This window comes from Schistocerca nitens, chromosome 1 (genome assembly GCF_023898315.1).
Source record: "Schistocerca nitens isolate TAMUIC-IGC-003100 chromosome 1, iqSchNite1.1, whole genome shotgun sequence".
NCBI lineage: Eukaryota > Metazoa > Arthropoda > Insecta > Orthoptera > Acrididae > Schistocerca > Schistocerca nitens.
The window spans coordinates 516941844-516967857 of record NC_064614.1 but is presented as its reverse complement, the minus strand read 5'-3'; positions in this window follow the sequence as shown (position 1 = coordinate 516967857).

Below are 26014 nucleotides of genomic sequence, written 5' to 3'. Positions count from 1 at the left end.
AACTTAGAACTACTTAAACTTAACGAACCTAAGGACATCACACACATCCATGCCCGAGGCAGGATTCGAACCTGCGACCGTAGCAGTCGCACGGTTCCGGACTGCGCGCCTAGAACCGCGAGACCACCGCGGCCAGCAAAAATAGTGGGAACTGAACCTTTGAAGTGCACCTAAGATTGATTCTCTAAACTGGACCTGCTCCTAAAGTAAACAATTTTGACACCTATAGTTGACATAATTCCCATAGCCCATTTTCTTTTATAGGTGACTAGAGCTCGAAACGTGGCGAATACAATGTTTAAAGTTTTGACACGAGCCCAGTCTTACTGTTTAAAAGAATTTTAACGACATTTTACTATAATTGATAGTTTATAGTAATTTCGTCCCGCTGCCCACGAGAGTGACGTTCGATGTATTTGTTATATTTTATAAATGGTACTTTGAGAAAATCCAGGTCAAATGTAGTTCTGGCATAATTTTTCACAAATAAAAAAGTAGTTTTTGTTGGAAGCGTTTGGCAGTCAATTGAGAAATGTGGGGAAAATCCGATACAAACATAGGATGGCACACCGCTGATTTGGATTCCCGCCACGTTTTGCCAACAGTCACGTGGTTTATGTTGGAGCCACACTAGCCCCATAGCTTCTGCACAGCAAGGCCAGTCTACTAGTATCTATGGTCGAAGGCCCGAACAAAGGAGCAACTCTCTGTACAAAGAAAAAAAATTGGAAATTTGTGTTCTATGCGACCAAACTGCTGAGGTCATCGGTCCCTAGGCTTACACACTACTAAATCTAACTTAAACTAACTTACGCTACGGACAACACACACACACACACACACACACACACACACACACACACACACACACACACATGCCCACATGCCCACGGGAGGACTCGAACCTCCGACGGGGGGGAGCCGCGCGATCCTTGGCAAGGCGCCTGTACGAAGGGCTGCGCGCATCCACAAAAGGTAATGTTATGCATCCGGTGCAACAGCGATGGTGTGGTGTACTAAGAATTGCTTCCCCCGGGTGTAACCATCACTGCTGACACTTAATGTCAACTACTGAGACGTCTTTGAGACGCAATCCCAGGAAACGACCAGAAAGACTGCATGAAATGATGCTACTCCACGATAAAGTCTGTCCGCATTCGGCTACAATAATACAAAAACACTAGTCAAGAGTTGGATTGGGAAGTCAGTCCGCGCCCACCTTATTCACCTGATCTTGCTGCCTAAAATTTTGACCTTTTCCACTCTCTATCGAATATTCTTCAAGGAATTTCCTTTCTGGGTGAAAATGCGCTCCAAACATGGCTCGACGGGTTCTTCGCCTCAAAACCGCGTTAATTTTTCTGTCGTGCAATCGTTAAGTTACCCCAGAATTGGCGGACTGTTGTAAATAGTGAAGGAGAACATACAGGGTGGTCCATTGATGGTGACCGGGCCAAATATCTCACGATATAAGCATCAAACGAAAAAACTACAAAGAACGAAACTCGTCTAGCTTGAAGGGGGAAACCAGATGGCACTATGGTTGGCCCGCTAGATGGCAATGCCATAGGTCAAACTGAAATCAACTGCGTTTTTTTTTAAATAGGAACCCCCATTTTTTATTACATATTCGTGTAGTACGTAAAGAAATATGAATGTTTTAGTTGGACCACAGTTTTCTCTTTGTGATAGATGGCACTGTAATAGTCACAAACGTATAAGTACGTGGTATCACGTAACATTCCGCCACTGCGGACGGTATTTGCTTCGTGATACATTACCCGTGTTAAAATGGACCGTTTACCAGTTGCGGAAAAGGTCGATATCGTGTTGATGTATGACTATTGTTATCTAAATTCCCAACGGGCGTGTGCTATGTTATGCTGCTCGGTATCCTGGACGACATCATCCAAGTGTCTGCTGGACCGTTCGCCGGATAGTTACGTTATTTAAGGAAACAGGAAGTGTTCAGCCACATGTAAAATGTCGACCACGATCTGCAACAAATGATGATGCCCAAGTAGCTGTTTTAGCTGCTGTCGCGGCTAATCCGCACATCAGTAGCAGACAAATTGCGCGAGAATCGGGAATCTCAAAAACGTCGGTGTTGAGAATGATACATCAACATCGAGTGTTCCCGTACCATATTTCTATGCACCCGAAATTGCATGGCGACAACTTTGAACGTCGTGTACAGTTCTGCCACTGGGCACAAGAGAAATTAGGGAACGATGACAGATTTTTTGCACGCGTTCTATTTAGCGACGAAGCGTCATTCACTAACAGCGGAAACGTAAACCGGCATAATATGCACTATTGGGCAACGGAAAATCCACGATGGCTGCGACAAGTGGAACATCAGCGACCTTGGCGGGTTAATGTATGGTGCGGCATTATGGAAGGAAGGATAATTTATCGATGGCAATCTAAATGGTACAATGTATGCTGATTTCCTACGTAATGTTCTACCGGTGTTACTACAAGATGTTTCACTGCATGACAGAATGCCGATGTACTTCCAACATGATGGATGCCCAGCACATAGGTCCCGTGCGGTTGAAACGGTATTGAATAGCGTATTTCATGACAGGTGGATTGGTCGTCGTAGTACCATACCATGGCCCGCACGTTCACCGGATCTGACGTCCCCGGATTTCTTTCAGTGGGGAAAGCTGAAGGATAATTGCTATCGTGATCCACCGACAACGCCTGACAACATGCGTTAGCGCATTGTCAATGTATGTGCGAACATTACGGTAGGCGAACTACTCGCTGTTGAGAGGAATGTCGTTACGCGTATTGCCAAATGCATTGAGGTTGACGGACATCATTTTGAGCATTTATTGCAATAATGTGGTATTTACAGGTAATCACGCTGTAACAGCATGCGTTCTCAGGAATGATAAGTTCTCAAAGGTACATGTATCACATTGGAACAACCGAAATAAAATGTTCAAACGTACCTACGTTCTGTATTTTAATTTAAAAAACCTACCTGTTACCAACTGTTCGTCTAAAATTGTGAGCCATATGTTTGTGACTATTACAGCGCCATCTAACACATGCGAAAAAAGTGGTCCAACTAAAACATTCATATTTCTTTACATTCTACACGAATATGTAATAAAAAAATGGGGGTTCCTAGACAAGTTTCGTTCTTTGTAGTTTTTTCGTTTGACGCTTATTTCTTGAGATATTTGGCCCGGTCACGATCAATGGACCACCCTGTATTTGTGATGACTGAAGCGTCTATCTGTTGTGAAAACTTATGGAAAAACGCTACGAACTTACGCGCCAGTGAAATAAATTAAGGTTTTCAACTATACGCCAGAGGTAATGCTTTATGGAATTTTTATATAGTAATCGAACGAAAGAACATGTACAACATGGTTGTCAGGAGGTAGCACGGGGTGGATTTAGACACTGAAAGAGACTGTTTTACGAGACATACTGTGAAGCAGTGACAGCTACCGACTCGGACACAGGCCTGGACATACGGTTAGGGTGAGTAGTTGGTATTGCGGCTCTCACATTCGTCACTCAGGAGACGGCTGGCGGCGACAGGGGCGGCCTACATATTCATGCAGAGTGGAGCTGGCGGCAGGCGGCTGACACAGCTGTGGCTACTTATCTGGCGATACGGCCGCGAGGGCTGCAGCCGCCGGCGTGCCCACCGTACCGTGAAGGCGCCCTGGACATCTGACCGCTCAACCGAGCGACAACCTATAAATCATCTCGCAGCTCGTTTGACCAGCTTGTCTTTAGGGCTTCGTTTTGAAAGCTAGTTTGTCAGCGCGGCAGCGTTTCCTGCTGAAAACTGTGAGTTACTAACGTTCTTCCTTAATTTCGGATGGGAATATTTTATTCCACGTCTATGCAGTACTCGGCAAGCCACTGTACAGCGCATGGCGGAGGGCACTTCTTATCTTCATTATCGATTTTCTTTCCTATCCCATCCGTGTACTGAATGAGGGAAAGTAATTCAGATGGTTCAAATGCCTCTAAGCACTATGGTACTTAACATCTGAGATCATCAGTCTCCTAGACTTAGAACTACTTACACCTAACTAACCTAAGGACATCACACACATCCATGCCAGAGGCAGAATTCGAACCTGCGACCGTAGCACCAGCGCGGGTCCGGACTGAATCGCCTAGAACCGCTCGGCCACAGGGGCCGGCGAAAAATAATTGTCTGTATGTCTGTGTACATTCCCTAATATCTCATCCACTGAGGTGACAAAAGTCATGGGATAGCGATACCCACATATACAGATGGTGGTAGTATCGCGTACACAAGGTGCTGGCGGACCTGTCATTTGTACTCAGATCATTCATCTGGAAACGTTTCCAGCGTCGTAATGACCACACGGTGGGAACTAACAGACTTTGAGTAGTTGGAGCTAGACGCATGGGACATACCATTTGGGAAATCGTTTGGGAATTCAATACTTCGAGATCCACAGTGTCAATAGTGTGCCGAGAGTCCAAATTTCAGGCATTGCCTTTCACCGTGGAAAACGCAGAGGCCGACGGCCGTCACTTTACGATCGAGAGCAGTGGCGTTTGCAACAGACAAGGGACACTGAGTGAAGTAACCCTAGAAGTCAATGTGCGACGTACGACAGACTTATCCGTTAAGATTGTGTCACAAGATCTGAGTTTAATGGGTCATGACAGCAGAAGACCGGCGCGAGTGCCTACAGTGCCCTTCTTGGGCACGTGACTATATCGGATGCATCCTAGACGACTGGTAACCATGGCCTGGCCAGATGAGTCCCGATTACAGTTGGTAAGAGCTGTTGGTAGGGTTCTAGCATGGCGCAAAACCCCACGAAGCCATCGACCTAAATTGTCAACAAGGCATTGTGCAAGCAGGTGGTGGCTCTATAATGGCTCTGAGCACTATGGGACTTAACTTCTGAGGTCATCAGTCCCCTAGAACTGAGAACTACTTAAACCTAACTAACCTAAGGACATCACACACATCCATGCCCGAGGCAGGATTCGAACCTGCGACCGCAGCGGTCGCGCGGTTCCAAACTGTAGCGCCTAGAACCGCTCCGCCACTTCGGCCGGCAGGCTCTATAATGGTGTGGGCTATGTTTGCATGGAATGGACTGGGCCCTCTGGTCAAACTGAACTGATTATTGAGTGGAAATGGTTACGTTCGGCTACTTGGAAACCATTTGCAGCCTTTCGTGAACTTCATGTTCCCAAACGACAATGGAATTTTTATGGATCACAATGCACCTTTTCACTGGGCCACAATTGTTCGCAGTTGGTTTGAAGACCATTGTGGACAGTTCGAGCGAATGATCTGGCCACCCAGGTCGCCCGACGTGAATCCCACGGAACATTGTCGAGAGATGAGTTCGTGCACAAAATCCTGCACCAACAACACTTCAGCAATTATGGACAGCTATAGAGGCAGCGTGGCTCAATATTTCTGCAGGGGACTTCCAACGACTTCTTGAGTTCATGCCACGTCGAGATGGTGCGCTACGCCGTGAGAAAGGAGGTCCGACACGATATTAGGAGGCGTCCCATTGCTTCTGTCACCTACATATATATTATTCTCTTTCTCCTTGCACGACATATACGATTGTGGTAACATTATGATCGCATTCTCTTCGAATGAAAGTCTATCAATTTACACAACTGTGTTTCCTAACAACAACGTCATCTTTCTCACATTAATTCACATTTAAGTTTCCCGAGCATTTTTGTTACACATTCGCGTGGGCTCTACCTACATGTTGTGACCCTAAGAGCGCTTCTCTGGATTCATTCGATGTCTGTTATCATGCGTACTTGATAAGAACAACACTCAGGACCATTACAATGATTCAGTAACTCCTTTATAGGTAAGAGTATTCAGCTGAGGTCTCATCATATAACGAAACATCTTCACCGTATTTTTTTTTATTTTTGTGTTCTCTTTCTCAGAAAGAAGTTAGAATAAAGCTTTTTTATATCCTAAATTAGCCATCCTGTCTCTTGTCTCTTCTTTTTAATAGTTAATATGCTTCCAAGCAGTAGGATGATATTTCTTTTGGTTAAAAAAATACTGTTGATAAAAGTAAATATCTATCGTCCCCAACTGCGTCACACCAACAGGTTAAGAGCTACGAATTTACTTCTGTTGTATGTAGCGTCACAATGACCTTTTTGTATTTCTTAGCCTGCGTAACTTTTCTTGAGTAGGCAGTGATGTCTTGTACAACCGAAATCAATTCGCGTACTGTTTGGACTTACTAAAACACGCTGATTTAACTTTTATCCCCATGGATAAGTCTTTTTGTCAACTGTTTCATTCTTCTCTGGTTAGTTTTAATTATGGTCCCCTTCTTGTTTGTATGTCTGAGCACATATTATCCCTATAAATCTTTTAGATTAATAATTAACGACAAATGAAATTCATATTATGTTGTGCTGCTTCTTTTTATTGTGAACATTACGTTTTAACAGCTCATCTCGTGGATCGTGCTGTGTGTTTTTCGTCCAGAATAACCGCCTTTATCGGAATCTGTTCAACAGCCACTATGGTGATCTCATGGAGATAATTACAATTTCTATTTATTATATAGAACGCACTTGTTTTGTCTTGACAAAGTCCGCTTTTCCAGTGCGAACAGAAATTGGCGCATTTATAATTTTAGATTTCACGATAATAGAGTCCTTAACCAAGCCAATTAACTCCAAAGGTAATACTTCGTGTTCTCATTAATTAGTTGTAGCGTGAGAGAAAGATATTTTATCGTAAAACATTTGCCATGAACAACATAGTTTTATCTTTTACGGATGTGACGGACGTTCTGCGTGATCTGAAATCACAGTTCGCTAATGAATCAGCCTGAGTTTGGACAGTGTTTAATTTTTGAAAGATTTTTCGTACTTTCTTCTCGCCTCAGACCACATGAAACGGACGTTACAAAGAACATTCTTTCAGTTTTTCCAGGATTCAGTCTCAGATATCTTTAGCCTGTTATTTAAAGTTACTACTCAAAAACTATACTTACAGTTAATCATATTTCCGTCAGATACATACAATGTCGTAGCGTATACAATGTCTCGGTGTTCCAAAAATCAAATTTAAAAAGCACTGACACTGGTTTCAGATCTATACACGCAACATTGGAGGCTTATATGCTTTTGTCAAAACACGTGGTTTACAGGTGAGTTGCCGTGAAATCAACGCCAACAAATAAACGTGTCGTTCTTCATATTTCCACATACACTCACAGAGGTCTTTGTAACTATACAAGTTCGTTCGGCAACAACACAACTTATTTAGAAATACCAGATGTCTTGGTTCACTTATATTAGACGAAAACAGAGTACTGAAACGACTTACGGGAATGCAGTCTGATGACGTCGAAAGAACGCGCCGTCGTTTTCAGTGCATAAATGCAACAAAAAAGTGCTGTGCTAGAAGGTTTAAACCCTCGATAGCTGAGGCTACGTCTACCAGAACCATAATACCACACACGCAGAAAAACAAAACACACACACACTCCGTAAACAAACATATCCGCAACACAACCCCTCGATGACCAAATACATTAAATGTATTCGCAGTTCCGGATATGGATAACTATCAGCTGTATAACGGAATGGCGATAATGAAAATACATGTCGCACCGGCACTCGAACCCGGATTTCTCACTTATTGCGAGCGGTTGCCTTATCAGTTGGCTATCTGAGCACGATTTACGGTCAGATCCAAACTTCAATATGTCTTCAACCACGTGTCTACAACCTGTGCTTATACATCCATTGTGTATGTTCCCGTACAGATGACACATTTTACTTGAAAGGCGCTTGCCCAGTGTCGGCGGATAAATAAGGTATTGCAGTGCCTGTGTTATTCCAAATTACGAAACAATGTTCCTTCGAACATTCTGTTGGGAATTTGCACCAGCTACATACGAATTAACCCTGGTAATGTACACCTCTGAATTTATCACACGGTGTACACCCTCCCAGGGTCACAGTGACCCTCAATCATTTTCTAGAGATATTGCCTGAAAATAGAATATTTCAAATGGAATTGGACACTCGTGTACTGAACGCATTTTATTTTTCTTCTCAAATGTATTATTTAGATTATTAGTATACATGAATCCAAAATTCTAAGCTAAGTAACAACTGTCATTGAAATTTTTCAATGAAGAATCTTGAAAGAGATCCGGATTTAAAGAATTCATTTGCAGTTTAATTTGATAAAAATCCTGTTCGTTTAAAGATATGCACATATTACCCGAATATTTTGAGTTGTTGTCTGTCAGTCGCTTACGTCACTTTCGCGACTGACTTGTTCCACCATTACTTCCCGTATAGCATCCTTTGCTAGTGAAATGTCATTTCTGCTTGCAATTTCCACATAAATGAACTTTATGATCAGTGACAGAACAGTTACACAATGAGTACTCCAGAGCCACAGTCACCCTTCAAAAATATTTCTGTCCCTTTAATTAAACAACAGCGTCTCACAACTCCGAATCCGTCCACTGCTAGGCCTCACTAAATGCTGGATTTACTTCGGTGGCAGCGGGTTGCGTATGTGCAGTGGCGCGTTTACAGTAACAAACAAAACCCTGATGTACACTGCCAGGCTGAAGTATTACTATGTTATGGAAACATACAGACTTCAAAGACGTAGGAGTAAATAAAGTAACGAAACTCCATCCGAACGGCCCTCTGAAGGCCCAACGGTACCGACCAACCGTCGTGGCATCCTCAGCCAACAGGCGTCACTGGACACGATTATGGAGTGGCATGTGGTCAGCACACAGCGCTCCTGGCCGTTGTCAGTTTTCGTGTCCGCAATCGCTACTTCTCAGTCAAATGACCTCAAGAGCCGAGTGCACCCCGCTTACGAACAGCACCCGCCAGCCTGGATGTTCATCCATGCAAGTGCTAGCCACGCCCGACAAAGCTTAACTTCCGTGGTCTGACGGGAACCGGTGATACCACTATGGAACGTCATTCTCTCTCCTCGTTCCACAGTGGAACTTGTGGTGTTTGCCTCCGTTTCGGGCAAATAGTGTTATAAAACAGAAGATGTGCAGTTGCCTTTCTTCTTCTACAAAGGAAAGTCCGAGCATAATGAACTGCCGACAACGATTTTAAAGGTGCTCGAAACTGTGTAACGAGACTTAGATCGAAACACTAAACATAACACAGCCCCTGGACGTTTACTGGAATGTGTTTCATAAGTTTCTCCTACTTTACTACAGATTTAAATGATATCGCTAGATTTCATACACTGAGATGATATGCAGGAAGTAACCCATCAAAACATTTTTTGTAGCAAGTTCTCTCGGCACACTGACATAAAAGTTGGCAACAATGGGAAGCCGGTAACGTACAGTTCAGCAACAATACGAAATCCTCCGTTTGACACACGCACAGCTTGTCTTCACCAGTTTTAAGACTCATTCCATGTGTGGCATATGTTGAGGTTAATTTTTATTTACACACGTGTATGCATTCTCCGGTTAATTTGTTAATTTTTCAGTGTAGCTAAGTTTTTGATTAAAAGGAAAAAACTGAAAATGACACAGTGACAGAAATAAAAAGTGACAGTAACAAACGTGACAACGAACCGATTCCAAATGCAAGCCTCGTGAAGACAGTTCAGCTTATTGGAATATTTCGTAAGAATCAATATGATTGTTTAAACTTTGGACTTATGTTCAGTAAACCTGATAACTCTCCATTACCAGAATGTGACGTTTGCGAAAATACATGGTCCCTAATAAATTGAGAAGACATTTCAATAGCAAACATTGCCACTTATAAGGAAAAGATGATAATTATTTAAGCCAGCTGTTTTCATTAGCCAAAAAGCAAGCCAAGGCTTGTTGAAAACGCACAAGTGGTCATCACAAATCTGCCGAAATAGTAGCGAAAAAATTCTACCTCTTACTGTTGTACAGGATGTAATTTTTCCTGCATGTAAAGAAATAGCGAAATCGATGTTAGGTGAAGGCACCAAGAAAGAAATATCTTTGGTTACATTGTTAAGCGATACTATTTTGCGACGAATTGATGATTTGTCTACAGGTTGCCAGTGCAATGTCCGTGAAAATCTAAGCGACGGTCGTGTATTTTCATTACAGCTCGAAGAATCTTTTGATGTAAGTAAGAAATGAGAATTACTGAGTTACGCAAGTTTTGTTGATGAGGATTCAATTACTGAACAAATCCTTTCGTTTATTGAACCGCCCTCGTCGTCTACAGGGGTCAGATGCGTATAATTCTTTACCAGTACCTTTTGACAAAGAGGTCTGTCCTGTAAAAAAGTCTTTGTTTGCACAGAGCATGCAGCAGCAGTGACTGGAAACTACAAAGGATTTGTTGTAGGACTGAATCAAGATTTCACGACTGTAAGTACGACACTAAATGCTTCGTACGTAATGAGACTCTGGTGATAAGGACTATTCCAACAGAACTTAAACGCGTTTTAGATTCAGTCATTGACATTGGCAAATTTCGTAAAGTCTAAAGCTATTAACACAAGATTCCTCAAATAACTGTGCCGTGAAGTGGGATCTCGCACATGAGGCTTTGGTTCTATATTCTGAGAACCGCTGATTCTCAAAACGTATAGTCTAGGAAAGATTTTTTGGATTGATGAAAGAGCTATTAAATAATCGTTTAGCATAAAAAAACCAGACTTTGCTTCTCAGTTAAATGACGAGGAGTGGTGGGCACATATAGCGTATTTGGTTGACATTTTTTGCCTTTTAAATTCCTGAACGAGAGTACGCAAGGAAAAGCTAAAAATGTGCAAATGTCAAGTGATAAACTCACCAGTTTCTAAAAAAAAATTTTAAAATATGGAAATCATGCGTGGAAAAGGAAAACCTTAAGAAGATTCCTCTTATTTTCCAGGTAGATCCACACTGTTACGTAACCTACGAACAGCTTCTAGATCACCTCACAGTTCTTGAGAATAACATGCCACAATATTTTTCCCTCCATCACTGTCAACAAATGCAACTGGGTGTGCAATCCTTATGTTATGTCTCCAGAATCCACCACCGACGTTTCTCTGGAGAAATAAGAGCAGCTCGTATAACTTCAGAGAGACCAAACAGTTCAGCAGATGTATAGTGAGCAACCATTTTTCAAGTTTTGAGTGTCCAGTAATAGCAATGAAGACACTTTTCCAACATCTATTTGTGCGAGCTGCTATTTTCGGCACTAACAAGCATAAAAAACAAGAAATTTGAGAGATTTCTCTCAGCTGAACAGGAAATGTGTGTGCTTTTCTCTACATTTCCGCAAAGAACTGAACTTCTGTGTAAGAACCTTTCCCATTGTTAACTCAAACATGTAAAGCGTTAACAAATAAAGAACGTATAAATAAATTTAAGTTCTGGAGTATAGTTATGTATTCTGTTCTTTTTTAAACATAAATATTCAGTGAATTTACTTCAATTGTATTTATTGGTAGTGTCATGCCCTCAGATGTACTGTATAATCCAGACCTTAGCCTAACCCAGCTCCTTTCAATGATAGCGTTAACTCCATTCTCGATAGTCCTCAACTGCTCCAGCGGCGTAAGTCCGTGGGAGTTGAACCATTTTTTTCTTCAACATAAAATTTGTGTGGTTTTAAGCTTTTTTTTAACTTCTGGCAGCATTTTCGTATAATGTCATATAAAATTATGCGCAGTATTTTATTGAGGAATTGCGACTTAAAATACAGGATAAAATGACAATGCAGATGAGCGGTCCTTAGGTATATCGGTGAGATGGACCAGTGTAGTGAGAGAAATGGACCATGTAAAAATGGCTATACGTGAAGAATAAAGTCAGTTAGAATTTCAAATTTTGTTTGGAACATGTTGTAATGAATACAGAATTATACTATTAAATAATTTAGTCCAGAACAATTATATCAGTTTATTGACAACCCTGATTGAAGGAGAACATGCAACACACTGACTCCAGTCTCAAGTTTTCTTAGTTCCGTAATAGATTTCACCACAGTCAACACATTCATCCTCATCTCATTCATCAAAGCTATTTTCGTAAACTGCCACAATGTCTGTACCTGACGAACACGGTGAGCTATTCGCAGCATTTTTCTTATTGAGCCTCTTCAATCCGTTTTCCTCTTCACTAGTATTACCCACAGGTGAACTTAGTAGTACCTTTTTTCTGTTTCCTTTCTTTTCTTATCCTTATTTTCTTTAGAGTTTCAATATTTTCAGCACAGTTTAGCTGCATTCTTAAAATTCATGGTTTTATCAATAGAAGGAACAAGTGACATTTCTTCCTAAAGTCTTGTATCTGTTGGCTTAGAAGCAGTCAGTTTTGATATGATAATCTTTAAAGTCTTAGGTTTACTAGGAGTGAAGTCTGAAGTTGTGTCAGTGAAGGAATTTGACCTGTGCAGCTAACTCTGCTCTTTTGTTGTGTTTGGGATCAGTAGGTCTTTTGATGAGCTTTTAAGTGGTTGGTTGGCCTGTGTACAAAATTCTGCTCTTATTGGCACAGTCATATCTTCCGAAAAATAAGTATAGTATGAGACTGCAACCATTATCAGCGGGATTATTGCACATACCTTGAATCCAAATTTAATTGAGATCCATCTTTCTCACATTAAAACAAGTAGTCCATCTCACCCTATTGCCTAGAGAAGATGGAGCAACCCGACCCCTGTCTGTAGGCAGTGAATTCGATGACCATTTTAGGTTACCTTCATGCCTACACATTTGTGAACCCCACAGTAAAAAAAAAGTATGTATCAATATTGTGCAGTCTAACCCTTAACACAGTAATTATGTAAACTCGCGGTAAAACTTTTTCGCTTACCAGAACAGAGAACGTGATTTTTCTCCAGAACTAACACGAAAAAGACAGCAACAACTCGGCAGCACAGTTGTTCACAAATGAGCTGCTTTACACGTCGCGAGAACTGCTCTCCAGCAGCGCATTTGTGAAGTAGGCCACTGGTCCATCCCGTCTTACCCAGTGGTCCAACTCTCCCGGACTTACCCTATCTTTGTCGGTTACAACTGCCAGTTTTGTGCCAACATCTGTCGTATGTCCTCATGTCTGACGCACGTGCTGCCCATTGAGACAAACGCCGAGAGTGTTCAGTTGTTACTTTCTCGTCCCATTTCACTACCCCAACGCTTGCACAAGCATCGCATCGGTATCCTTTGCCACTTTTATTGTGTAACAAAATTTTGTCTGTGCATTGATTTGTAACGCGTGGTTCCGTCCGTAGTACTCGACGTTACATGGCGCTTCTCGGCGTACACTTGTAACGCCGGAAATGCATATCCTCCCATTTCCATCTATTGAACTATAAATTTTTTCCTTATTTTGTCACTTAAGATTTCGGTGCCTTTATATATTGTAATTGCATATATATATATATATATATATATATATATATATATATATATATATATATATATATCGATGTATAATTGGTTTGTCTTGCAAATATTATTTGTACTTTTACGCTGGGTCTAGCCTAGGGAAAACTATTCTATCGAACGATTACATCGATAGGTCGTGTGGAGAACCAAAGTGTTTAGGGTCTTTGGTAGTGTTAAGTCTGCCGCATGGAGCGCAGGCAGAGGGAGTTTGGCTGGAGTAGGGCGGTGGAGCAGGTGTGTTGTGTGACGCTCCCGCGAGTTGCCTCGCTTTCTGGGTTTGGCAGCATGTAATTGCGCTCGACTTGCTATGATAGTTTCTGACACGGTGTCGCGGACGGAAAGCATTAGCTGGCGCACATCAAGAGCCCGTTTCGCCTGGTGACCGTGTCGAGAAGAAGGCGCGCCAACATCCAGCTTCTGCAACAGCGACGGCCGACAATGAGTGACTGTCGCCACCTCCCCGATCGACGACTGCAAACCTTCATTCAACCAACAAGGAAGACTGGAAGCAGGTAAAGTTTTAAAACTGTATGGCAGACCTCAGCTTTTCAAACTGTTGCATCACAAAAATACAGCAACTTAGCATGAACCTTTGTTGCTCATTGTCCCAATTGCATTACCAAGCAGGGTGCCTCCCTTTTCTGGAATGAACCCGATTGTCGTTGAAATTCATACGCCAGGAAAGACTAACTTTATTTTATTGAATTTCGTAGTACTTTAGAAACAAATTTCACTATTAACTTCAGTCACTACACTAACTTTCAATTTTCGGGTTTTATTAATTCTTTTGCTACATTAAGTCAGAGTGTAGCGAAATGTATTACTTCTGACAAACATTCAGTTTTCACACAACACGTGTCAACCTTCAGTTGCCACGCTTTTAGTGCTAATTATATGTGCATTTATGTTTCATTTTCAGCTATTATAATATTTGTCTATAGGACTGGCGACCGTAATTCTCCCAAATCTCAAATATCTAATTAACGCCAATTAATTGTTAAAGTAACGACCGCACATTTACTTTATTAATTTTACCCTTTTCTCAAAATTAATTTCCACCAATTTCATTTGCATTTTTCCTTTCATTTACATGTAGCCCTTTCCTCCCTCTTTACCGACAAATTAACTTCGGTGACGATTGCTTTTTCCAAATTTCCATTAGGTGCACGCGATTTAATTTTTCATTGTCATTAAGGTCGATAAGTGAGGGGGAGGTTACACATTATGTGATCAAAAGTACCCGGACACCCCAGAAACGTACTTTTCATATTAGGTGCTTTGTGCTGCCACCTACTGCCAGGTAGTCCATATAAGCGACCTCAGTAGTCATTAGACATCGTGAGTGAGCAGAAAGGGACGCTCCGTGGAACTCAACGGACTTTGAACGTTGTCAGGTGATTGTGTGTCACTTGTGTCATACGTCTGCACGCGAGATTTGCACACTCCTAAACATTCCTAGGTCGACTGTTTCAGATGTGATAGTGAAGTGGAAATGTGAAGGGGCACAGAAAAGCCTACAGGCCGAACTCGTCTGTTCTCTGACAGAGACCGCCGACAGTTGAAGATTGTCGTAATGTGTAATAGGCAGACACCTATCCAGACCATCACACAGGAATTCCATACTGCATCAGGATCCACTGCAAGTACTATGACAGTTAGGAAGGCAGAAGGTGAGAAAACTTGAATTTCTAGGTCGAGCGGCTGCTCATAAGCCACACATCACGCCGATAAATGCCAAACAACACCTCGCTTAGTGTAAGGAGCGTAAACATTGGACGATTGAACAATGGAGAAACGTAGTGTGGAGTGACGAATCATGGTACACAATGTGGCGATCCGATGGCTGGGTGTTGGTATGGTGAGTGCCCGGTGAACATCTCCAAGCGTGTGTAGTGCCAACAGTAAAATTCGGAGGCGGTGGTGTTATGGTGTGGTGTGGTCGTGTTTTTCATAGAAGGAGCTTGCACCCTTTGTTGTTTTGCGTGGCACTATCACAGCACAGGACTACATTAATGTTTTAAGCACCTTCTTGCTTCCCACTATTGAAGAGCGATTCGCGGATGGCGATTATATCTTTCAACACGATCGAGCACCTCTTCGTAATGCACGGCCTGTGGCGGAGTGGTTAAATGACAATAACATTTCTGTAATGGTCCGGCCTGCGCAGGGCCCTGACCTGAATCCTATAGAACAATTTTTCGGATGATTTGGAACGCTGACTTCGTGCCAGGCCCCACCGACCGATGTGCATGCCTCTGTTCAGTGGAGCACTCCTTGAAAAATGGGTCGCCATTCCCAAGAAACCTTCGAGCACCTATGCCTGCGAGGGTGGAAGCTGCCTTAACGAAGGCTAAGGGTGGGCCAACACCATACTGAATTCCAGCATTACCGATGGAGGACGGCACGAACTTTTAAGTCATTTTCATCCAGGTGTCCGGATACCTTTAATCACATAGTATATCTACTCACGCGCATGATCATGCATCCATTGTCAACACGAACAGTTATTGAAAATATCAGTCTCTTCACCAGACCTTTAGACGCACATAGTATAAGGGCACAGATATAGATGACGCTTACGAAGATGCAGATCAGAAGAAAACTCATCGAAACACTGTACCTTCTGAATAAAAAAACTGGGATGAAAATACGAGTTCGTCATATTAGTACTCTTTGGTGGAAAAAAATTGATGTTAAGTGATAGTATTCGCCCAAATTAAGTATTTTCGTAGAATTAATTAACGAACAACTTAATCCAACAACCCTTTCTTTAGCTGAATGTTTATTGAGATTTATTCTCGTGTGAGATGAAAAAGTGTAACACGCTTCGAAAACCTGGATTTTTCCGCTTGCGAATTATCTACCAGACATAACATCTGGCCGCACATACACTCCTGGAAATTGAAATAAGAACACCGTGAATTCATTGTCCCAGGAAGGGGAAACTTTATTGACACATTCCTGGGGTCAGATACATCACATGATCACACTGACAGAACCACAGGCACATAGACACAGGCAACAGAGCATGCACAATGTCGGCACTAGTACAGTGTATATCCACCTTTCGCAGCAATGCAGGCTGCTGTTCTCCCATGGAGACGATCGTAGAGATGCTGGATGTAGTCCTGTGGAACGGCTTGCCATGCCATTTCCACCTGGCGCCTCAGTTGGACCAGCGTTCGTGCTGGACGTGCAGACCGCGTGAGACGACGCTTCATCCAGTCCCAAACATGCTCAATGGGGGACAGATCCGGAGATCTTGCTGGCCAGGGTAGTTGACTTACACCTTCTAGAGCACGTTGGGTGGCACGGGATACATGCGGACGTGCATTGTCCTGTTGGAACAACAAGTTCCCTTGCCGGTCTAGGAATGGTAGAACGATGGGTTCGATGACGGTTTGGATGTACCGTGCACTATTCAGTGTCCCCTCGACGATCACCAGTGGTGTAAGGCCAGTGTAGGAGATCGCTCCCCACACCATGATGCCGGGTGTTGGCCCTGTGTGCCTCGGTCGTATGCAGTCCTGATTGTGGCGCTCACCTGCACGGCGCCAAACACGCATACGACCATCATTGGCACCAAGGCAGAAGCGACTCTCATCGCTGAAGACGACACGTCTCCATTCGTCCCTCCATTCACGCCTGTCGCGACACCACTGGAGGCGGGCTGCACGATGTTGGGGCGTGAGCGGAAGACGGCCTAACGGTGTGCGGGACCGTAGCCCAGCTTCATGGAGACGGTTGCGAATGGTCCTCGCCGATACCCCAGGAGCAACAGTGTCCCTAATTTGCTGGGAAGTGGCGGTGCCGTCCCCTACGGCACTGCGTAGGATCCTACGGTCTTGGCGTGCATCCGTGCGTCGCTGCGGTCCGGTCCCAGGTCGACGGGCACGTGCCCCTTCCGCCGACCACTGGCGACAACATCGATGTACTGTGGAGACCTCACGCCCCACGTGTTGAGCAATTCGGCGGTACGTCCACCCGGCCTCCCGCATGCCCACTATACGCCCTCGCTCAAAGTCCGTCAACTGCACATACGGTTCACGTCCACGCTGTCGCGGCATGCTACCAGTGTTAAAGACTGCGATGGAGCTCCGTATGCCACGGCAAACTGGCTGACACTGACGGCGGCGGTGCACAAATGCTGCGCAGCTAGCGCCATTCGACGGCCAACACCGCGGTTCCTGGTGTGTCCGCTGTGCCGTGCGTGTGATCATTGCTTGTACAGCCCTCTCGCAGTGTCCGGAGCAAGTATGGTGGGTCTGACACACCGGTGTCAATGTGTTCTTTTTTCCATTTCCAGGAGTGTATAAAGTCTCCCTGCTCTTCTCACCCACTTTTGCAGCCTCCACGGATACCTCCATACTACTGCCGTGCCCACACGGGGCTAGACAGCTAACGTTGACGTGGACGAGCCGTCCGACCGGACGAGAGATATCGCCGTCGGCTCACGGTGAGGCGTAGCGCCGTATAACGATCCTGCCTTGGAGGCAGTTAAGTGGGAGATATGTCTCAGAGCTGGATAGTGACAGATGGTGACGCGAGACTGGACGCGCGTAGTTTATGTATCAGCCGATAGGACAATATTGGATAGGGGGACTGTGATTTCAGTTTCGATTCTGACCACTAGAGTGCACTAAAGTAATAGAATGTTTTTCATAAACTGTTCTAGTATTTTCATAAAGTGTTATTATGTCTTTTTGTGTATGTAAAATGTTATAAATGTGTTTTAGCAATATGAATTATGCGTGAGTGTGGTCTAAGGTTAATATGAAGATAATTGTTTAACGAGTAATGTAGTAGGATTTAGTGTGAGAACGTTTGGAAGAAGTGTTTATGGACGAAGGGAGTTTTTGTAGAAAAGATTTGTAAATTAAGTTTATGGTAAAGGGAAAGTTAATTCAGGTATAAATAACAATAGTAAATAACTTTATGCGTAAGCAAAACTTCAGCATATTAGATAATTACGTCGGTAAAAAGTGCTGTCGTTAGGTTTACTATTTTGCAATTGGTTATTGACGAAAAGCGCGGATTGACGCGGGATAATGTTTTGCTATTGGCTGTTTAGTAAACTGACCAATGGTAAAGCAATATTCTTCGCGCGCCTTTCTCTGCTGGTAGAGAAGACAGAGTATTCGAGAGAGGAGTCTAAGCCTAGCCATGAAACAGATCGGACATGTGTAGTAGTAGTAGTAGTAGTTCCGATGGAAATGATAAGTTGCCGGATCCAGCAGTGTTTCATACATCAAAAGTGTTGGAAAGTGACGGTGTAATTATTCCGATGTGTGTGTAGAAATTTCGGAATTTTTAAGTGAATTTTGTGACGAGAAAAGACATATATTCCGCGTGGCATATTTAGCAGGTCGATGGCTAAAAACTGTGACTGCATTTGGTACCGACAGACTTAATATTTGGCGAGCATTATCAATCAAAAACAGTGTTTTTGCAGCTATTACGTTTTCGGGAAATGCAACACCATAAACTTGCTAACGTGAGTGAAAGGGATTGTGAGTGACTATCAACACTAGCACGGGCTTGGCAGTGATACTTGTTCACCTAAGTTTCAGAATATATTAATTGAGGACAAAATTTCCAACCTTTCATTTCGTGTTTCTCCCGAAACGTAGATTAGTGACTTTAATTGCAGCCTGGTTCACGTCTAAGTACAGTAGGTTTCACTCGGCTTTCCTACTGATGATCTGCTGAGGCAATGTTCACAGGTAGGTGCAGGTTCGTAGTAAAGGGACGGGAAGAACCGCGCCGCCGCAACGGGATGAGCTGGTTAACGTTATTTGCCCTTTCAGCGCTCTCCAGCGCCGTTGTCCGCTTTATTTGGTTCGCAAACTAGACAGTTTGTTATCGAAAATGGACGTCAGTGAAATAGCTTCGTTAACTCTATAGGCGACTATCGAGGAAGACCGGAGAAAATCGCAAAGAAGACGCTGGCTTTTTTTTTTTTTTTTTTTTTTTTTTTTTTTTTTTTTTTTTGGTGGGGTTTAAGGGCGCTCAACTACTGAGGTTATTAGCGCCCAGTCACTGTTGTTAGAGCACAGGGAATCTAGTAAAACTCAAGTGGAGGGGGGACACCAGAAAGACCTAACAAAGATGTAGATAAAATAAGTAAAAAGGTTAGATGTCTTTGGACAAGCCAGTCAAAGTTATAAAACGCAGAACATGAGCAGCTGCTCGAGCGTCATCAGTTAAAATATCCGGTAAAGTAGATGGCAGGGACAGGACAACACGAGATTGACTAAAGCGGGGACACGACAATAAAACATGGCGCACTGTTAATGCCTGACCACAAGGGCACTGCGGGGCTGGGTCACCGGAGAGCAGGTAGCGGTGGCTAAACCGGCAATGCCCAATCCGCAACCTGGTCAGAAGGACCTCTTCTCGCCGAGATGGTCGGGAGGAGGTTGTCCAAGCAGTTGGGAGCGGTTTTACGGCCCGGAGCTTGTTTCCTTGGAGGGATGACCAAGCATCCCACCACAACGACACAAGCCTCTTACAAACATCCCCACGAACGTCAGATGACGGGACACAATGGGAGGCTGGCCGAGGCAGGAGGACTGCACCCTTGGTTGCAGCATCCGCAGCCTCATTCCCAGACACTCCTACATGTCCGGGAACCCACAGAAAGCTGACAGGAGAACAATTATCAGCGAAAGAATGGATGCACTGCTGTATCCGTTGAGCCAAGGGATGGACCGGATAGGGAGCTCCAAGGCTCTGAAGAGCACTGAGTGAGTCAGAGCAGAGTACATACGATGAATGGCGGTGGCGGCGGGCATACTGAACGGCCTGATGGAGAGCAAAAAGCTCGGCCGTAAAGCCGGAACATTGGTCGAGGAGCCGGTATTTAAAAATGGCGGCCCCGACGACAAAGGCACAGCCGACACCATCGACAGTTTTGGAGCCATCGGTATAAATGAAGGTGTGACCGGCAAGTCGAGCACGAAGTTCGACAAACCGTGAGCAATACACTGCAGCCGGAGTACCCTCCTTCGGGAGTGAGCTGAGGTCGAGATAAATATGAACTGGAGCCTGGAGCCAAGGTGGTGTCGGGCTCTCACCTTCTCTGAAGGTGGTAGGGAGGGCAAAATCCAATTGTCGAAGCAGGCGACGGAAGCGGACTCCGGGGGGCAGCAGGGCAGACACATACAACCCGTACTGACGGTCGAGAGAATCGGCGAAGAAGGACTGGTAAGAGGGGTGGTCTGGCATAGACAACAGCCGGCAGGCATACAGACACAGCAGTACGTCGCGCCGGTAGGTCAATGGTAATTCGGCAGCTTCAGCATAAAAACTCTCGACAGGACTAGTGTAGAAGGCTCCGGTCGCAAGACGTAACCCCCGATGGTGGATGGAGTTGAGACGGCGTAAGAGGGATGGCCGAGCAGACGAGTAGACGAAGCTCCCATAATCCAGCTTCGATCGGACTATGGACCTATACAAGCGAAGCAGGACAGTGCGATCCGCTCCCCAAGATGAACCACTAAGAACTCTGAGGACATTAAGGGAACGTGTACAACAGGCTGCCAAATAAGACACTTGCAGAGACCAACACAGTTTCCTGTCCAACGTGAGCCCTAGAAACTTAGTTGTTTCCACGAATGGGAGAACAACGGGACCGAGGTGTAAGAATGGCGGAAGGAACGCTTTATATCGCCAAAAGTTGATACAAACCGTCTTCTCTTCAGAGAACCGGAAGCCATTTGCCACGCTCCATGAGTATAGGCTGTCTAGACAACGCTGAAGGCAGCGCTCCAGGAAGCATGTTCTCTGGGCACTGCAGTAGATCGCGAAGTCATCGACAAAGAGAGAGCCGGAGACATTAGGTGGAATGCAATCCATAATTGGATTGATCGCGATGGCAAGAAGGGCTACGCTCAAGACGGAGCCCTGAGGCACTCCGTTCTTCTGGAGGAAGACGTCGGACAATACGGAACCCACACGTACCCCAAACTTTCGATCCGTTAAAAAGGAATCAATAAAAAGGGGCAGGCGACCGCGTAGGCCCCACCTGTGCATAGTGCGGAATATACCTCCTCTCCAACAGGTATCATAAGCCTTCTCCAAATCGAAGAACACGGCTACCGTTTGGCGCCTTCGCAAAAAGTTGTTCATGATGAATGTCGACAAGGTCACAAGGTGGTCAACAGCGGAGCGGCGGCGACGAAAACCGCATTGGACATTGGTAAGTAGCCGTCGAGATTCAAGAATCCAAACTAACCGAGCATTAACCATGTGCTCCATCACATTAGAGATACAGCTTGTAAGAGAAATGGGGCGGTAACTAGAAGGAAGGTGTCTATCCTTCCCGGGTTTGGGTATAGGAACAACGACGGCGTCACGCCAACGCATGGGGACCCGACCTTCGGTCCAGACGCGATTGTAGGTACGAAGAAGGAAGCTTTTGCCCGCCGGAGAAAGGTGTGCCAGCATCTGAACGTGAATGGCATCTGGCCCCGGAGCAGAGGACCGGGACAGTGCAAGTGCACGTTCGAGTTCCCGCATAGTAAAGGGGGCATTATAAGTTTCCAGATTCAGCGAGTGGAAGGAAGGTCGCCGAGCCTCTTCTGCCTCTTTCCTGGGAAGGAAGGCAGGGTGGTAATGAGCGGAGCTGGAAACCTCCGCGAAAAACCGGCTGAAGGCGTTGGAGACAGCGAGAGGATCAATGAGGACCTCATTACCTGAGGTCAGGCCAGGTACCGAGGAGTGGGCCTTAATGCCCGACAGCCGGCGCAGGCCACCCCAAACGACAGAAGAGGGAGTAAAACAGTTAAAGGAGCTGGTGAAAGAGGCCCAACAAGCTTTTTTGCTGTCTTTGATGACTCTACGGCATTGCGCTCGGAGTCGTTTGTATCCAATACAATTCGCCAACGTATGATGGCGGCGAAAGGTGCGTAAAGCACGTCGTCGAGCACGGATAGCGTCTCTACAAGCCTCGTTCCACCAGGGGACGGAAATGCGACGTGAAGAAGAGGTAGTACGAGGAATGGAACGTTCGGCAGCATTGATTATAACAGCCGTGAGGTATTCGACCTGACTGTCACAACTGAGAAAATCGTGGTCCGGAAAGGTCGCCAGGGAGGAGTAAAGTCCCCAGTCAGCTTTCGGTACGTTCCAGCTCGAAGGACGTGGGGATGGGGTATGGTGCAGGAGACGAACGACACAGGGGAAGTGGTCGCTCGAATAGGTGTCAGAAAGGACATACCACTCGAACCGACGGGCAATAGTTGTAGAACAGATCGAGAGGTCCAAGTGAGAGTAGGTATGAGTAGAGTCCGAGAGGAAAGTCGGGGCGCCAGCATTGAGGCAGACAAGATTGAGATGGTTGAAGACATCCGCCAAGAGTGAGCCTCTTTGACAGGATGCAGGAGAGCCCCAAAGGGGATGATGGGCATTGAAGTCACCAAACAACAAAAACGGCGGGGGAAGCTGAACTATCAGGTGCATCATGTCAGCCCGACTAACAGCAGATGACGATGGAGTGTAGATAGTACAAACTGAAAAAGTAAAAGCAGAAAGAGTAATACGGACAGCTATTGCTTGGAGTGGGGTGGTCAATGGGATGGGATGGTAATAGACATCGTCCCAAACGAGCAACATGACCCCACCATGAGCTGGGATACCGTCCACAGGGGTGAGATCACACCGCTCCGAGGTATAGTGGGTAAAGGCAATATGGTCAGTCGGGCGCAACTTGGTTTCCTGGAGACCAAGGACGAGCGGACAGTGCAGGCCGAGGAGCAGTTGTAATTCCTCCCGATTAGATCGAATACCTCTTATGTTCCAATGTAACAAGGCCATCGCTAGTAAAAAAAGTGGGGGAACGAGACGGGGGAAGAGCTGGTCACCTCGACGGCCGCGGAGGGCCAGGTTTCGAGGGAACAACGCTACAACCGGCGGGAGGCTGATCCTGGTCCATCGAGTCGTCGCCAGCTGCGGCCGCTGTCCCTGGTTGTGTAGGAGGGGCAGCATCATTTGCCGACGAGAGGCCAGCTGAGCGCCTGGCAGCAGAGCGTCCCGGCGAAACTGAGGACGGCCGGGAGCAGCGACTCACGGATGGAGCGTCAGACGAAACGCGCCGGGTTGGAGAGGGGGATAGAGACTACTTCTTGGAGGCCTTCTTGGAAGTCCGAGAAGGCGCAGGGATGGTGGGCTGGACCCGAATAAGGTCCTCACGCGCAGGGTCCGTTTTGGAACGCCGGACCTCGGAAGCTGTGGTCCGGAACATTTCCCCGATGGACGCCTGAGAAGAGGATCGCTTCTAAGGCGGCGGGGGGGGGGAGGAGGAGGAGGGGGAAGGGTAGCCCCTGGGGCAGAGGGGGCGGGGGCCACGGGGGAGGAGGATTTGGAAGGGAGGGATTTGGGAGGTGGAGGCAGGGACCCCGGATGGGGGGAGGAGGCGGATGGGGGACAGGATAGGGGTGAGGATACCGCGGAAGGAGTGGACACAACTGAGGCAAACGAAGTGGTCAACGGCACGGGATGGAGGCGGTCATACTTCTTCCTGGCCTCAGAATAAGAGAGACGATCCAAAGTTTTGAGTTCATGTATCTTCTTCTCCTTCTGATATGCGGGGCAGTCTGAGGATCTAGGCGAGTGGATGCCAGGACAATTAACGCACCGAGGTGGTGGGGTGCATGTATGTTCCTCACGAAGAGGACGCCCACAATCGCCACAAAGGGGCTCAGCCTCACACCGTGACGACATGTGCTCAAAGCCGAAACACCGAAAACAGCGCATAGGAGGCGGGACGTAAGGTCGCACGTCGCACCGGTAGCACATCACCTTTACCTTCTCTGGGAGAACGTCCCCCTCGAAGGCGAGGATAGAGGCCCCGGTGTCGATGCGACGGTCTTTGGGGCCGCGCGGGACTCGCCGGACGAAATGCACGCCTCGGCGCTCCAGGTTGGCCCTGAGCTCCTCATCAGATTGCAGCAGGAGGTCCCGATGAAAAATAACCCCCTGCGTCCTATTTAGTGCCAGATGCGGGAGAATGGACACTGGGATGTCCCCTAGGCGGTCGCACGCCTGGAACGCCGCCGAATGTGTGGCGGAGGTGGTCTTTATAAGAACGGACCCTGAACGCATCTTACTGAGAGCCTCGATTTCCCCGAAGATGTCCTCAATGTGCTGAACAAAGAACATGGGCTTGGAGGTGGCGAACGTCCCCCATCGGTTCGAGAACAGACCAAATAGCGGGGGAAGTACTTCACCCCAAGCCGACGGGCCTGTCCCTCCTCCCAGGGAGTGGCCAAGGGGGAAAGGGCAGGAGAACCAGAACTAGAACAGTACCTTTCCTTTTGAAAGACTCGGCCACAGAGCGACCTGATACGTGTTGACGTTTCATCTGCGAAACGTCCGCCCCGATACCACCCACTCCGACCAGGGGCTCTCCCCACGGGCGCCACCCAGCCTCAGCAAGGGCCACCTGGCAGGATGACCATTGCCGGGAGTCCTGATGCCCCAAGGAGACGGGCATCTACTCCTTGGCCGACGTGGGGAGGGTGCAGCTCAGGTATCGGCAGTACGATCCCTGTGTTGTCAGGGGGCTACAACCTAGAGGGTACATGACGACCCCACCACAACGGGCTGGCTACCGTGCTGGATTTCTGGTGCCATGGAAAGTCCATCATGATCGTAGGTGCAGATGGGGACGCACTATGGGCGTAACTTGTACAACCCATCAGGCGTTTAGGCCCAATTTGAGGAATAATGGGTATGGTTACAACGCCAGTACAATGCTGAGTGCCAAGGTCTTAGTGCACTGAGGACCAGTGGTACACCACGTAAGGCGTCCTTCCCCAAAAGGCTCGTACTTCTGTAGAATTTTGAAAAATGGAGGTCAAACCCCAAGGGGGACCATCACATGGAAGGCCGAAGCGGTTGAAACTCCTTTTAGTCGCCTCTTACGACAGGCAGGAATACCGCGGGCCTAGTCTAACCCCCGAACCCGCAGGGGGGGACCCTGGCTTGAAAAGCGAATTTATGGTAGAGGAACACTACACATAAGGCTGTACAACGATCTGGAATACATACTAGTAGAACTTACGCGTTAAGTCAATTGAATTTTCATCCCATTTCCGGTTTCTAATTGAATATAGTTAAGGTATACTGTCTAATGTTAGTCCGCGCATGCTTAATATCCATATTCTCGATGTTGCGTCGGCTACCAACTGTCTGAACATCACATAGACTCCAAGGTAGAGGTTAGTTTCGTATTTTCGTTCGAATGGAAGAGACGCGTTTTTCTAAACAGCTCACCATCATCGAAAACTATATTTACCGGAAAAATATAAACATGAGCGAGTCCATAAGCCCAGTGATAGGTCTATATGTTTACAGAAATTTTCACAATGGCAAAAATCCCAGTGTGTAATTTACGTTTACTTTCAGCCATAGATCAACAGTCACGTTAAGATTTCTGGCCATTGGGGAAACATTCCAGTCGTTGGCTTTTGTAAAAAGATTCAGCAAAAACATTACTTAAAATAAATAACGACGACTTTTGAGATACTAGTTCTATTAAATGAATAATGAAGATTCAAAATCTTTTCGAAAACAAAAGGTGAGGAATGAAAATATTTGGAGGGA